The sequence below is a fragment of the Periplaneta americana genome, chromosome 17 (assembly GCF_040183065.1).
Source record: "Periplaneta americana isolate PAMFEO1 chromosome 17, P.americana_PAMFEO1_priV1, whole genome shotgun sequence".
Lineage (NCBI taxonomy): Eukaryota > Metazoa > Arthropoda > Insecta > Blattodea > Blattidae > Periplaneta > Periplaneta americana.
In genome coordinates this window covers 124,489,661-124,505,381 of record NC_091133.1, presented here as the reverse complement: position 1 = coordinate 124,505,381, position 15,721 = coordinate 124,489,661, and the positions used below count along the sequence as shown (strand labels likewise).

The following is a 15,721-nucleotide window of genomic DNA, read 5'->3' as shown; positions in this document are numbered from 1 at the left end:
CGGCTAATCTTAAAATTTAGAGTAATAATTCACTACGAAAACGGTGTGACATGTTGATAAATAAAAAAAAAAGGTAAAGGTATCCCCGTAACATGCCATGAAGGCACTTGGGGGGCATGGAGGTAGAGCCCCATGCTTTCCATGACCTCGGCACTAGAACGAGGTGGTGTGGTCGGCACCACGCTCTGACCGCCTTTTACCCCCGGGAAAGACCCGGTACTCAAATTTATAGAAGGCTGAGTGAACCTTGGGGCCGTTCTGAAAGTTTGGCAACGAGAAAAAATCCTGTCACCACCTGAGATCGAACCCCAGACCTTCCAGTCCGTAGCCAGCTGCTCTACCAACTGAGCTACCCGGCCGCCTTAAAAAACCTCAACCAGGTAACTTGCCCCGACCGGGAATCGAACCCGGGCCACCTGGTTTCGCGGCCAGAAGCGCTGACCGTTACTCCACAGGTGTGGACTTGTTGATAAATAATTCAGTTAATTATCAATCACTGGATTAATGGCATTTTGTAGCATGTTGTAGTTTCATCAATCCATTATCATCAATTATATGTATATATACAGGTGTTTCCGGGCTGGTGTTACAAACTTTCAGGGATGATGGCGAAGAGCACATGTATCAATTTGAGATAAGGAACCTTGGTCCGGGAATGACTGAGTCGAAAGTTATAAGCAACCAGGGTTCCTTATCTCAAATTGATACATGTGCCCTTCCCCATCATCCCTGAAAGTTTGTAACACTAGCCCGGAAACACCCTGTATATAGGCCTACATATAAATCCCACAAGGGTAGCTGCCCTTCAGTAAGGGTTGCCAAAAGACACAGCATACTAAACAATAAAAATAAAAATAAGCATTTGTATTATCAGTATTATGATTATTATAATATTAAAATATTACTGTATAAATTAATAAATATTGTAATAGATTTGAGGGAGGTGGATTAATCTTGCTCAGGATAGGGACCGATGGCGGGCTTATGTGAAAGCGGTAATGAACCTCCGGGTTCCTTAAAAGCCAGTAAGTAAGTAAGTGAGTTGTAAGTATTGAGGATGTGTTGTGGGTGTGTTCTGTGTGTCTTTATTTTTCGTACTGTTCTACTGTATTTAGTTTCAGGTTTTTCGGTTGATTGTGTAGAATTTCCATGTTTGTTTCTATGTTGCTGTAACTGTGGTTGGTGTTTGTGATGTGTAGGTCTACTGCGTATGTGGAGGCATTGTGTGATTTGGTGTTTTAACATTAGAAAATTGTTATTATAACTAAATTTTTAAGTCAGATAATATCAATTTTCATAAAAACTACATTGTTAAATACAACTTGAATTGGCATATCTATCACAGCTCTAGTTAATGGTTATTAACATAAATTATTTTAAGAAATTTGCAGTTAAAGCTCCTTTGCATGTCTACAATTCTGGCGGATATTAACTTTTCACAAAAGATACAATTTGACGACGTTTGTTTAGACGTTATGGCAAAACAAAAGGAGGCTCCATTGACTGAGTTGTCAACTTGAGAAAGAAACCGGCCGACAAGATAAGATTTAACATAACAGAACACGAGAACGTTATAAAATTTCTAACAACTCCAATACATCACCAGCCATAAACACCAGGCGGCTGCTAGGATCGTTTCAGTCAAGTTACACTGTTCGGGTAACACTCGTCGTGAAGAGGCAATAATAATTCTTCTCCTAAATGCAGAGAGATTTCCTTTGACTTGGCCTTCATCCGTCACCGCTCTTGAACACGCTAATTCAAAATTCGAGAGAGGGAGGAGGGTTGGGCCGGAATCCATGCAGTCCCACTTCAATTCCAAGTGTCAAGCTCGTCACGGCTGGCCATATGGAGTTCAAGGGTCGAACTGTGACCTCAGCACTTACATCTGCCGTTATTAAAGCAGTCAGTCAAACACCACTGGTGTTGTGCTGTGATTGCTAGGTGCATTAAGAACACGACACGACTGGAGTGCACTCCAAAATGTCGGAATTTAATTGGAAGTTCAGTAAACTGAACAAGCGGAAAATTGTTGCGTACTAAAGAGCACGGAAGGATTTCGTTAACTTTGGAAACACCTGGCGTCGTGAAACCATTGTGTAACTCAGATATCTGTAGACTTTGTACTACTAGTATGTATGTAGTCAGGGTCTTTTTACTTTATACCGCAAGAGGGAAACAAATATTTTTCCCCATTACTATATAAATTAGTTCATTATAGTGATTTTCTAGTTGTCAGGTTTTATATTTTCTTCCCAACGTTGTATAAATGTTCAGTATTACAACTGAATCGACCTGACATGAATCCTCCGGAAACTCATCCAGTATCTAGTTTTCTTTACTTTACTGTTGCACCAACCGATGCAGAAATTGTTTGTCTACAATTCTAAATGAAAAGTTGTTTGACTGATTTAGAGGGAAGAATGGAACTAGGTCATTTTTACAGCCATTTCTTCAACTATGAGAGTTGGATGCATCCCCTGTCCCTTTTAATTTGTCTATTTGCTTAAAGGTATATGTACAGTCTTAGAAAGACATTTTGTCGCATAGATAGTCTACTTTATAAGTCCCAGAAAGGAGGCAGTGCGCATGATCAGACATACAACGAAACAAGACTAATTTTATTACCTCAACTAGTCGTTCTCTTGTGAACCAGGTCGCTCGTCCTCTGATCATGTGCACTGCCTCCTTTCTGTGACTTATAAAGTATCTGTGCGGCAAAACTTTTTTCCAAGACTGTACGTGAACGACCACGAATAATATCAGAAAATGCATGTTCTAGATTTCTAAAATTTTACAAGGAAATAAGCTCACAAATGGACATAAATTACAATGTACCATAACAAGACTTATTAGTGCTTAATTAAATAGCTGATAAAAGTATAAAAAAATTACTGATAATTTTAAAAAGCCATTTTTATCATAGTATGAAAAAAAAAATTATGCAGTTAACCTATATTATGTGTTTCATCATCCACCATACAGTCCTGACTTGGCTGTGAGCGACTACCACGTGTTCCCAAACGTGAAGAAATGACTTGAATCCCAGCGGTTTCAAACAGATGAGAAGCTCGAAGAGAGCGTCAATGGGTAGCTACAGTCACAGGCGGCCGATTTTTAAGCAGAGGGAATCTCGAAGCTTGAGTAATTTCGAGGGAAAAATTGTTCCGGGGTGGGGCATCGAACCCGGGACCTTTGGTTTAACGTACCAACGCTCTACTAACTGATCTACCCGAGTACGTTAAACCAAAGGTTCCGGGTTCGATGCCCGGCCCCGGAACAATTTTTCCCTCGAAATTATTCAAATCAACTTTACAGGGAGTTATACCTGAAAACTTGATTTGCATAATACACGTCACTGTTCGTTAACAGAAAAACCACAATTTAAGTCACACGGAGTTAGTGTGCACTCGAAGTTGGTTGCTCGACGGTTGTCAGCCCACTTTGAGTCTGTGGATATAGAGGGAAAAATTGGATCGGTGTCGGGTAGAGTTCCCGGATAGCTCAATTGGTAGAGCGTTGGTACGTTAAACCAAAGGTCCCGGGTTCGATGCTCGGCCCCGGAACACTTTTTCCCTCGAAATTATTCAAATCAGGGAGTTATACCTGAAATCTTGATTTGCAATCTCGAAGCTTGTGAAGCGGTACGAAAAAAAGTCTGAATGTAAATGGAAATTATGTTGAAGGTAATTGAAAAGTGCATTTTCACTTGCACACAATAAAAGTTCCCTCAATAAAATGCTTTCTGAAAAAAAAATACCGAAAGTAACTTTCCGAGTCACGCTCGTAGCATTTTATCAAGAGAATATATATATATATATATATATATATATATATATAGGGTAAAGGTTGATAATATTGTGATAGTTCTTTCTGAGAATTTATTACAATTTTACTGAGCGAGAAAAGAACCAGTTTTGTACATAAACTTGTCCACGAACATTCCCTTTACATGTTGACGCAAAAAACCGATCTTCCTCTCGCTCAGTAAAATTGTAATAAATTCCCAAAAATAACTATCACAGTATTACCAACATTTACTCCACACGTACACACATACACAAGGAGAAAACCCAAACTAGGTAACTTGTCCCAATCAAGATTTGAAGCTGGGCCCGCTCGTTGCACGGTTACCGTTACTCCACAGCGATGAACTAATTAAATAATAATAATAATAATAATAATAATAATAATAAAACAATGTGATATACACCGTGTTCCGCTTATAAGTATAACAAAAGAAATAGCTATAACTTCTGAATTAATACAAGTATATAGTTGAAACCAACTGCTACAAAGAATGAAAACTGGGAATTTTTGTTACCTTATGTTCCATAAACCTCAACATGGCTTCCATTGGTGGCACGGGAAATATCCAACCGGTATTCAACCTCGACCCAAGTGTTATGAAGCATCTGTGGTGTAACATTGTTGACAGCAGCATAAATTCTTTCTTGTAAGTCTGCCAAATCACGTACTGGCGTCCTGTAGACCTGGTCCTTAACAAACCCCCACAGGAAAAAATCAGGTGGTGTTAGATCTGGTGATCTGGCAGGCCATGTGATGTACGGTGATCCTCTTCCGATCCATCTTGCAGGGAATTGTTCGTCTAAGAATGTGCGAACCATGTTGGCAAAGTGTGGTGGAGCCCCATCTTGCTGGAAAATTGCTCCATCTGGGAGTTGTGGCACAGCATACAGTTGCAACATATCCAGGTACGTGTTTGCAGTGACTGTCTTTTCAGCAAAGAAATAGGGACCAATGATTCTGTCACGCATGATCCCACACCAAACATTCCATTTAGGGGAATCCCGTTGGTGTTCAATTACGACACTTGGATTTTCCGACCCCCAGATGCGACAATTGTGTCGGTTTACTTTTCCACTGACGTGGAAGGTTGCCTCATCTGAGAAACAGACTCGAGTTAGAAATGTGTCGTCATCGTCCACTTTATCCAACATTGTTTCTGCAAAGCGTTTTCGTTCCAGTTTATCATTCGGCGTAATCATCTGATGAAGTTGCAGCTTGTACGCTCGCAAACGCAATCTTTTATGGAGCACTGTATGCACTGTTGTTGGTGGGATGTTCAACTGCACACTAGCCTGTCGAATGGATTTCCGCGGGCTTCTCTGAAATGCCTCGCGAATGCGTTCGACATTTTCGTCAGACACTTTACGCTTGGAATGTTTACCTGCATTAGACAACAAACTTCCTGTTTCTCTGAGCTGCCTATCCCATTTCATTATTGAGACGTACGTCGGTACAGCTTCCCTCGGTCTAAGATTGTACTGACGGCGAAACAAGCGCTGTACACGAATTATGGATCTATGTTCTGCTAATGACAGCACACAAAAGGCTTTCTGCTGTGGCGTCCACATGCTGACTGACTAAAGATACGATACGAATTCTCTTATTTAATGATATGCGCATGCGTGAGTCTTCTAAAAATAAGTAACAACAATGGATTAAAACTTCCCAATTTCCTCTTTACAATGGTACCAATCTTAACCCATTTGCATGCATTGTTATGAAATTATAACTATTTCTTTTATTATACTTATAAGCGGAACACGGTGTATAACGGTTTGTGATTAAAAAGAAAATTCTGTCTGAATAAGGGCACGTATGTTAGAGAGATTCTAAACACTTGTGCAAACTGTACAAAAAAATGCTAACTTAATGATTAACTGACAAAAGACTAATGCAAATCAAGGTACAAGATTCAGGTCGGGTTTGGCTCGGACCTCTTGATCTGAAATGTTAATATATTGCGTGCGTCTCTGTGTTGTTATTTTGTACTTCGGCGGTGATTAAAGACCTTCATTGTTAGAGTTATTACCGATTTCAAATGAGAGGCCGACCGACATGCAGTTGAACGTGATAAACTACAACACTTAGCGCAGTGAGAGGTTACGGAGGACGGAGTTCGATCGAATAAAAAATAATAATTACGAGAGGATGGAAGACACTGCGCTAGATGCACAGGTTCCGCTGCTAATGGACCCCCGAGGGCTGTGCACACTTGCGCCGTAATTGATATAACTTACGACGGGGCGTGACTCCAAACAAAGTTAAGGGCGGCACTAGTAGCTGTTATTGGGGGGTCAGGGACTCGATTCCCCGCATAATGACTGATGTCTCCAGTTAGTTTCTCTGTCACTGACGAGCAATGATATTTCATTTCCAAGTTTCTTGGAGCTCTTAGTGTTGTCTCTTCCTCACTTCGAAATATTTTGACGAGTAACATCTATATTACAGCAGAGTCCGTATAGGCCAGTTTCTGATGCTTTTCCAATTCACTGCGGGCTAAAGCAGGGAGATGCACTATCACCTTTACTTTTTAACTTCGCTCTAGAATATGTCATTAGGAAAGTTCAGGATAACAGGCAGGGTTTGGAGCTGAATGGGCTACATCAGCTTCTTGTCTATGCGGATGACGTGAATATGCTGGGGGAAAATCCACAAACGATTAGGGAAAACGCGGAAATTCTAGTTGAAGCAAGTAAAGCGATAGGGTTGGAAGTAAATCTCGAAAAGACTAAGTATGTCTCGTGACCAGAATATTGTACGAAATGGAACTATAAAAATTGGAGTTTATCTTTCAAAGAGGTGGAAAAATTCAAATATCTTGGAACAACAGTAACAAATATAAATGACACTCGGGAGGAAATTAAACGCAGAATAAATATGGGAAATGCGTGTTATTATTCGGTTGAGAAGCTTTTGTCATCTAGTCTTCTGTCAAAAAATTTGAAACTTAGAATTTATAAAACAGTTATATTACCGGTTGTTCTGTATGGTTGTGAAACTTGGACTCTCAATCTGAGAGAGGAACAGAGATTAAGAGTGTTTGAGAATAAGGTTCTTAGGAAAATATTTGGGGCTAAGAGGGATGAAGTTACAGGAGAATGGAGAAAGTTACACAACGTAGAGCTGCACGCATTGTATTCTTCACCTGACATAATTAGGAAGATAAAATCCAGACGTTTGAGATGGGCAGGACATGTAGCACGTATGGGCGAATCCAGAAATACATATAGAGTGTTAGTTGGGAGGCCGGAGGGAAAAAGATCTTTGGGGATACCGAGACGTAGGTGGGAAGATAATATTAAAATGGATTTGAGGGAGGTGGGATACGATGATAGAGACTGGATTAATCTTGCTCAGGATAGAGACCAATGGCGGGCTTATGTGAGGGCGGCAATGAACCTCCGGGTTCCTTAAAAGCCAGTAAGTAAGAAAGTAACGTCTATATTCGATGAAATAATTTTGTGGAACAGAAGTTCGACTTCGTTGTCATGGAAATGCTTATGTCATATCCGATAAAATGACAATGTGTACGAGTCCATTCCTATACACAACACAAAGCAGAGTAGGGGAGTAGTGGGTACAGTGAGACACAAAATATTAAGACATATGTATGCAAGTGAAATTTCAAGTATTTTTAAAATCAAACGCAATAAAAATATACATTAAAACATGGAGTACAATAATACATAAACAGAAATTTTAATAGATAAAGCACATAATATACAATGCGTGTTTCTAAAAAAAAATGCAAATGTCTCACTGTTCCCATTCAGGAGGGTACAGTGAGGCACCACAGTGTCTATTAACGGACATTGAAATGATTTACATTTATTTCAAAAGAAAAGAAAGCTTGCTGTCTCTTTATCTTGCCATGTTCTATAGACTTATTTAGAATCATTTTGATGTCTGACTTGGAAACTATTGAAACATCTGGAACATTTGGAAAAGTGAATTTTCCATGACTTTTCAAACTTTTGCGAAGAAATAAAATGAATTTTTGGTGACAACAAAGCTTATAATTATAAGAATTTAATTTAATTCTTTATTATTTTTTAACATTTTATTAAATTTTGTGAATAATTTTTAATTTAAGAAACCATTAAAATGTAATGTATCCAATATTTTAAGCTATATTTTCTAAATTGGTTACTTGTATGTTCATTTTTAATGTTAGTTACCGGTAAATGTAATATAGTTACAGTTTATTTTTGCAAATCATTGGTAAATGGGAACAATGAGACGTCTCAGTGTACCCATCAATGACATGTCTCATTGTTCCCTTTACGCATAGTTCGTTTAAAAATGGCGCCATCACTTCAAAATCAAAACAAGAAAGACGAAACTTTGAGAAACATAACGTCAAATACCATAGTATTAGGTAACAAAACATTCATATTTCTATTTCATTTGTATATCCAATATAACCTTCATTAAACACACGCCAAAATTTTACTTCTACTAGAGTGAAAAGTTACGAATTATTTTTTCATCACTCACCTTTATAAATAGAATCAAATCGAGTATGAAAATACTGTTACTTTACTCATGCAACATACAACTCCACTGTTACAACATTTCAACATCAAAATTTACCATCTAATAAAAAATGTCTCACTGTTCTCCCTGTCTCACTGTACCCACTTCTCCCCTACGCATATATTCGTAACCTGCTTGAAAGAATTTATTAAAATCCATGGGGGAGGGGTTCCAATATACAGAATGGGCCAAAAAACTGGAGATTTTTAAATAGTGAAATGAAACTTCAGATACTGTATTAAATTAACTTTTAGTAGGCCTATATATATTATGCCATGTGCATGTAACCACAACTTTTTGAAAATGACATTGTATAGGCCAAGGGGTATAAAAATTCGAATGTGCTCAGGAAGAGTTTAAATAGGTATGACAGACTCCTAAGGATGCTGAAGATGACGTGAAATTATGGCAGAAAGAACTGTGAATTTGAGACTGAGTTTCCTCTAGACTAAAGAGAAACGTATTGAGCTTGAACTTGCAAAAAGGATTTATAATTAACAGGCGTTTCTATAGTTACGAAGGAACGCCAGTTGTCACACAGAACGACTGCTTAGAGTGCCGTATCATATACTCACAGCTTAACTTCAAACCCACTATCAAGCAAGCACTTAGAAATTGTCTCAGTTTCACCAAACAAAATACTCAACCAAGCGAGTGTAATTAGAGGCAAATGTAAAGTTCGCACGCATTTCATTGAGCTCCTCGTGGTTCTCCGAACGTCCAGGACAGATTAATCCCCTTCTAGACAAAGCAGCTCTCCCCATCAGGTCATTCAGAAACAACAATCCAAGGTTCAGAATGAGACAACTCTTATTGTAAACTCGTGTCGTAGGGGTTTCATTCATCAAGTCTGCCATTCAGGTAGGATTTTATTTTGTCAGAGAAAATGTAACATGTGATTAGCAAACAGTATTACGAGACTGAGGTCCTTTGAACCACAAATAGGCCATGCATGCTGTATTATTCTACTGCTTTCTCAGTTACAATGACGCAATGATAGCCAAACGGCTAGAGTAGACTGTCAGCTTTCCACGCTAGACACACAGATTCAATTAGTGCCAACAATATTATGGATTTATTAATTTGTCCTACAGAATAATCTCTGTAATGTTGACAATTAATATTTGAGGAGAAAAATTCGCTCCGACGCCGGGAATCGAACCCGGGTCCTTGGTTATACGTACCAAGCGCTCTGACCACTGAGCTACGCCGAATTCAATCCACAGCACCGGAGTGAATCTTCCTCCTTCAGTGTTTCCCTTTGTGACCTGATTCCAAGTTAGGCATATATGTTGATATATATGTCTAGTGTCTAATAGAGTTGGGCAACACGATTCTTTTTCAGACGTCGATTCCAACGATTCAATCACACATTACGAATCGATTCTAACGATTCGTTCACGATTCTTCTCAGTCTGCGATTCCACTATTCTTTTGAATCGTCAACGAGTTCACGATTCTTCCCAGTCTGCGATTCCAACTATTCTTTTGAATCGTCGCAAGACACTTTCCTTTCCGCGTAGAACAAAAACGTTCTACATCTCTCGCATAGATGGCATAAGAGGCGAGACATTGGATTGTCTCTTTCTCATTGGCTGGAACCATTCAGTATGACCTCCATTAGTCTACAAAATTACCCAAGATAATGTCTCTAAATTATAATTTATCAACTGAACCTTATTACGAAGTACATTTTTTGCATTACATCTCTATTTAACTATGCAAATTTCAGGTTTGTGTTCATTATTTTCCACACTTAACAAATGCAGTACATATTTTGATTTCACTCTCGCTCGGGAGCATTCGACACGGTTCGGAAATGTCCGTTGACAGGTTACATCAAACAACTAATAGAATCGTGGGTTACGATACCATGCCGATTCCTTACTATTCTTTTGAACGACGATTCGTTACGATTCTTTTGAACGACGATTCGTTGATACCACGAATCGATTCTTACGATTCTTTATTATTAGTCGTTCGAATGAACGATTCGTTCACGAATCGACCCAACTCTAGTGTCTAATGCATACCTGCACAAACAGCGCTGAACGAGCGCGCGCGCTCCTTCGGAGCGGGAGAGCTGTGTTTACCGCTCGCCGAAACGGAGAGGAAGATACGTCAGAATGACATACATTTGCTGTAGGTAGAGGAGAGGGAAACGACCACTCAGCTATCTAATGGAGTGCAGTGTGTAGGCCTATTCTCAGTAACTGTTTCACGTTGCTTACCTACTGCTACAGTACAGTATGGAGGAATCTAAAAGACGGAACATAACAATTAACATTTAACGATTTACAGCTCGAACTTATTGATCTTCAATGTGATCTAAGGGCTAAAGATCGTTTGAATAATACTACTAGCCTGGTTGAGTTTTACAAGACTAACCATTAGCAATAAAATCCACGACTACACAGGCTGGCTGTGAAAATGATTGCTATGTTTGGCTCAACATTTATATTTGTGAGCAACTGTTTTCTATAATCAACTTTAATAAAGGCAGACATCGAACATCTGTAACTGATGTTTCATTACGATCAGTAGGCTACTGTTCCTTTCATCTGCCAACAGTATAAAACCTCGTTTTGATGTACTGATAAATAAAAATATAACAATATGATATTGTACTTTTAAGTAGCTATAGAATTTCTATTATTTCTGTAAAATAGATATTTCTTTATTAATTAATAATAGTCGAAGATAGTTTTGCAAACACTGAACGGGAATTAATTTCATAAACACTCTTACTAGTACTGCATTTCCTTTTGTGTATATTTTGTACGAGATCACCTCTTCTTCCAGTCCACCCTTATACAGAGCGCAGCTAATATCTGCATTCCGCTCATGAGCCGTGAGCCGGCTCGGAGAGCGCAAACCTTGTGCAGGCCTGATCTAATGTATTAAAATCCATCATTGTTTTCTCTCCTAGCCATTTATAAAGGTCCAAAAATCAAGTTGAAATACGAAACCATAACAAAATATATTAGTAACATTGGTCCGTACAAGTCAGTGTAACACTTAATTCTCAGAAAAGCTTATGAATCGTACATATAAATTACTGTATGTCCAAAACTCTTGAAGAGATGTTTCATTCGCGTATGCATTACCGGCCTTACCACAGACAGTTCCGTTAATTCTACACAAGGGATAATTCTATTCAAGCTGAAGTTCACCGCCTCTTAATCTGCAAACACGAGCAATACTTAATTTAAGGCCGTGACATTTGCCACAAAGACTCACCCACACAGTGCATGCTCTGCAGTAGTTCGCGTGACTGTTTTCTATTCAGAGAGTCCGTGAATCGCATCCGGATGCCGGCTATTCTGAAACAAGTTCATAATATATTAGCCATTGACTTCAGAGACTAGAGAGTCGAGGAATTCAGATCGATATAATTGGCAAAATCTCTAAACATGCGACTTCATGTACAAAGTTTCTAGACAGAACCTTACGACTGTTTACACAGGTCTATTTAGTACATATTATTTTAATGTACCGAAGTACATATGATATTTCCATGCAGATATTCTGCGTCATCATACGATGAAAGAGTGTGGCTTAGTGGATAAAGCATCAGCACGTAGAGCTGAAAACCCGGGTTCAAATCCCGGCGCCGGAGAGAATTTTTCTCCGTTCCATTACTCTTTCATCGTATGATGACGCAGAATATCTGCATGGAAATATCATATGTACGTCGGTACATTAAAATAATATCTATGATATGCGTAAATCACTTCGTGATTTAAGACGGCGCTTATTCCGTCGGATCCCGGCCAACTAGTCACTCATAACGAGTGCACCTCAGTACAAGTGTGTACTTCAGTCCTACGTTCATAGACATCTATGACGTAGTGCAGAGGGCGGCCACTAGAGGGAACCCAAGAGTTGGAACTTAATCTGAGACGATTCTGTCCGACGCCGGGGTGGGTATCCGGTGTGGCTTAGTGGATAAAGCACCAGCACGTAGAGCTGAAAACCCGGGTTCAAATCCCGGCGCCGGAGAGAATTTTTCTCCGTTCCATTACTCTTTCATCGTAGGTCTATTTAGGCCTGTATTCTCCAGTTATTCAGTGGGAACAGAACCAGCCGACTCAGGTTCCATTCTCGGTGAGAAAATTGTAAATTTAGTTGTCTTTCATATGAAAGTGTCCGTTCATGCTGCATCAATACACAATACTGGTGAATTTCACTGTGAAAAATCTTCAAATTTTGCAATGTTCTGTGCAAGATTTTCTTTCTTTTAATTTTTAAAGTACGTGAAATTTATTTCGTTTTGCTGTTAAAGTTTATTGTAAGCATTTAAGTTTCTTTGTTTTGAAATTAATTCGTTCACTATTTTCTAATATTTTAAGTCTAAATTCAAACTCGGATTCGCTCGGTTTGAAATTGGAATCTATATCCTAGTACACCCTTATCTATACTCTAACCTCTCTTATCTATACTCTAACCACGACGTAAATACCAGATCACTTATCTGTGGCACGCTAAGTATACCTCTTCATAGAACATCTTGTTATTCATCATCTTTTACAGTATCTACCTCGCGTCAATCGAATTCCTTGTCACAAAGTATTAGGGGCTGCAAGACAATAAACACCTTTAAAAACAGCTTAAAAGATAACCTTATTAGCATTTCACTCCAATCATACTGATTTAAACTATCACTGACTACATTGTTACTTCTTTCTTTAGACATCATCCTGATAGTGCTGTATTAACATTCTATGTATTTTAGCTTAATTCTGCTACATAGTTTGTATTTCAGTGTTTAATTAATAGTTCATAGTATTTTGTTGTTTAATTCGTAAATAACTCTTGTATACATGTAACTCTCATCTAAATCAAATTGTTGAATTCTTTGTAAGTTCATGCATATGTATATACTTTTTGCTGGTTGAGTGGAAGAGAAGGCCTTACGACCTTAACTCTGCCAGCTAAAATAAATTATTATTATTATTATTATTATTATTATTATTATTATTATTATTATTATTATTATTATTATAGTACAAGTAACTTAATAGAAAACGTAATACTGACAAGGGAAGGGTTTCGGCTTGAACAGGAATTTTTGGTTAAAAATTTGTACAAACGCTTACCTCACAATGGTGATGAAGACCGTAAAAGCATTCACTTGTGTAACTCTCCGTTTGGTTGGTATTGGTCAATACACTTCTTTAAAAATGTACATGGGGATTCTCCATAAAATGCATGAAACAGCATGGTGCAGAGCAATAAGCACAACACGCAGAAGCAACACCTGAACAATCTTCTGCCACCTGAATTAAATTTTTGAAGTCCGAGACTTGTTCACAATTCACGTAACCAGCTGACTGCCAGGAATATTGAAGCATAGGGCGGTATACTGGAGCAGATAACTGGTTATGAATAACAGAGTGCATTTTCATTATAAACACTCAATTTCCCAAGTTAAGTTCTGGATTCTCAGCAAGAGTCCTTATGTAATCTGTTATCCTCCGAGCATATATTTTGTATTGTTTAAGGAAATAGATATTCAGAGGCTGGATATATTTAGTTTTTTTTTAGGTGGAATGATCATACATTCCACATCCTAGCCTTGGAAGATTAATTTATTAAGGTTGCGTCCTTGTGCGCATTCAATGACTCACATAACAGTATATACTTTTGATTAGCTGCAATATTTTCAGACAGAACGTTGGAGAAAGATGTTCTTAAATGGGCTTTAGACATTTTACCACTCGCACTAGCTTCCAGGCTAGGCTAGGCTTACGGGTAAGGTGTCCCATCCCCTTAACTTGTGCAGTGCTCTCCCCACCCCTCAACTTGTACAGTGCTCTAAAGGTGCGTACACACATAGCGAACGAACAACGAACGAATGATGAAGCAAAACTTCGTTGTTCGTTCGCTGTTCGAAGCGACGTACAAATCAACAGCAAATTGTCAGAAAACTTCACATTCGCTGATTGTCCGCTATAAAGGCAGACGAAAATATAATTATAGCAAGTGCAGTCCTGTTTCATAAACACAGTAATAATATTAAGTAATAGTATTACAGTCATGAAAACAATTTTATTAACCGACTAAATTCTGTTTCATAAACGTTTTGCACGAGTCATAAAATACGTACAGTAACCAGATGATTTGAGGTTAAGGCTGACAAACATAACCAAGTTGGTCTTTTTATCCTCTCAGGTCTGCACTCTAGAGCTATTTATATTATTCTCTCTGTTAACAGTTGTTGAATGAAATAAGTTTTGAAGTACTATCTTTAATAACAACAACAGAGTAAGTCGTAATATGTGTGAAGGTTTGGGAGACAATTTATTTCAGATAAGATTGTAAATCACTGTAACTCGAAGTTATTGTTTCTGTTATTTGAGTCAGTTGATTTACGAGTAAAAGAAACAATATGATAAATCTAAAATATTGTGAACAGATTTTATCATTCCTAATTGTTCACGTCTCTGCTGTTGTAACGTTTGCAATTACAAAAACAGTGTATAAAATCAGTGACAGAAGCGTGTGTGTGTGTGCGCGAGTGTATAAAACTTGCATCTCGTTATCTAAAGAAGTACCATATGAAAATGTTAAGCAGTGAAAACTTTTGATGACAATATTGTACCAGCCTTAAGGACAGTGTTAACGACAGGGTTAGTGGACCCTGCAAAGCGTATTATGTAAGATATTTTCAAGTTCCGTTATAATTCGGAATACTGCGCAAGTACTTATATAAAAAGGCTTAAAAATTATTGGTGCAAGCGAAAATAAATACGCATAAAAATTACTCTTTTACCAAAAATAAATAAGTAATGCAATAACGGCATAAGTACTTACGCGGTGAAGTCGTTCCTAGAAAATATCGTGTTTGAGTTTGAAGGTGTGGATGTTGTAGAAGATTAATGTTATGACGAAATTAATAAAATACTGAAATTGTCTTAATGGGTTTTTATTGCTGATTATGTTGTAAGTAGTATGTTCAAGAAGTTACCTGACTATACAAAATGCAAATATGTTCTAATTAGAGATTGTGATGTGGAATTGTAGATACGGTACCTATAAATCTCGTAAGTTAATTTTAGTTTATGCCCTCTATAGGGATGGTTTAAAGTAGTCCATATATTTTGTAATAGATCTACTTGTTGATATATGTCTTCAAAAGATTTTGGCTCACCAAGATCTTCACAATGTTAATTAGTGAAGAGTATATAGATTCAGGTTGTCACAAGTATGCATTGAAAAAACATTTCAATAGGTACAGAAAATATCATTATTACTGTATTTTGTGATGTAAATGTCCCATAAGCATATATTTCTGAACAATTATAATTTTAAAAATGACGAGAAAGGAGGGAAAAAACGTTAAGTTCAATCATTCAAATAAGGTAAAATAATG

The 15,721-nt window shown here is 37.9% G+C and overlaps 1 protein-coding gene and 1 non-coding gene across 3 annotated transcripts in view; one reads left to right on the top strand and one right to left on the bottom strand.

Annotated features, from left to right (window-relative positions):
* LOC138693266 (protein jagged-1b-like) overlaps positions 1–15,721 on the top strand; it is a 728,512-nt gene that overhangs the window by 216,041 nt on the left and 496,750 nt on the right. The window lies entirely within an intron of this gene.
* TRNAT-CGU (transfer RNA threonine (anticodon CGU)) lies at positions 9,488–9,560 on the bottom strand. The gene has a single exon. It is a non-coding gene; the product is annotated as a tRNA-Thr (tRNA).